This window comes from Meleagris gallopavo, chromosome 2, assembly GCF_000146605.3.
Source record: "Meleagris gallopavo isolate NT-WF06-2002-E0010 breed Aviagen turkey brand Nicholas breeding stock chromosome 2, Turkey_5.1, whole genome shotgun sequence".
NCBI lineage: Eukaryota > Metazoa > Chordata > Aves > Galliformes > Phasianidae > Meleagris > Meleagris gallopavo.
In genome coordinates, this window is record NC_015012.2 from 67,454,786 (window position 1) to 67,456,082 (window position 1,297).

Consider the following 1,297-nt stretch of genomic DNA (forward strand, 5'->3'; position numbering starts at 1 on the left):
CTTTTTTCTTTTCATAGAGCATGCTGTTAAATTAAGGGAAGACTTTTACCCACCACAAGTTTGAAATAATTAGTTAACTTCTTGTGCAATTACAATTTGCACCAAAGGAAATAAGGAAATTTGCACCTATCATAAAGAGTCATGACAAGAGATGTCATTCAAATGCAAATGTTTTTCTGCATAAAATAAAACCGTGCTCTCATTATTCATACACATATTTTTTTTGTAATAGTTAATACCTCAAAAAAAAATGTGCATTTTGGTACCACTATGAAAATACTTCCATTTTTTTTCTGCTGTAAAACAAAAGTGCTTTTTGACATCGCCCTTTGTATGTCAGGCCAGCCTGACATACAAAAAATTCCCTTTCATTTCAGGCTCTTTGGAAACAGAACACCAGAATGTTTTGCCTTAAGAGACATTGAAATGATTCATTTAAATTCTTTATCTGAAAAAATCTGATCATTGTGATCAATTTGAAATGACTTTTTAAATAGGTAAATTACCCATACAAGAAGAAAATAAAAGGACTGAAGTTTCATCTTGCTCCCTTACAGTTCCTTTTAAGTCATATTGCCATTGCCCTAAAGATAAAGAGGCAGATTTGGAAGCCACAGAGATATAAAATTACTGTCAAAAACAATACTGTGAGAAAAGGATTCTCAGTTGTAAAGCATGGCTTTAAGAGATTTTGTCAAATCTCCCCGAATTAGTACAGAAATACAGGGAACTCCATTAGATCTTTTTTAGTTACCACTTGACAATCTAATAACGCTCTATTAAGAAAAGAGTCAAGTGGCTACCCAGTTAAACAGTTCTATGTGCCCAGCTTTAGGAACACTTTCCAGCTCATGTTTTACTTCCTTTGCTTCAAATAAGCCATGTATTCTGCAGAGGGTCCTGTTTCTGGCCTTTCTGAGCCTTGGCTTTGTTTATGAAGTCCATAAAAACTCATGACAAATTCCAGCCCTGTTTTCTTCATCTCAGCTTTTCCTAGCATTTCTCTTCCGGGCTCTGGGTATGGGAAGCTCTCCTTTGAGGCAGTAGGGATGGCTATACAGAGCCTGGTGGGTGGCCAAGATTTCCCCTGGAGCATTACGAAAAAAAAAGAGATCTTCCCAGGCACAAAGATGGGATCAGTTGTGAGCCTAAAACCAGGTGAGAGCAGCACTGATCTCTTGGGCCTCAAAATCAATCACACAAATACCCCTGAAATTCCATTAAAACACAATGTGAATAACAACATAACTTCTGCATGCCCTTTACTTGTTTTCAACTTTGGGGTAAATGTTATTCA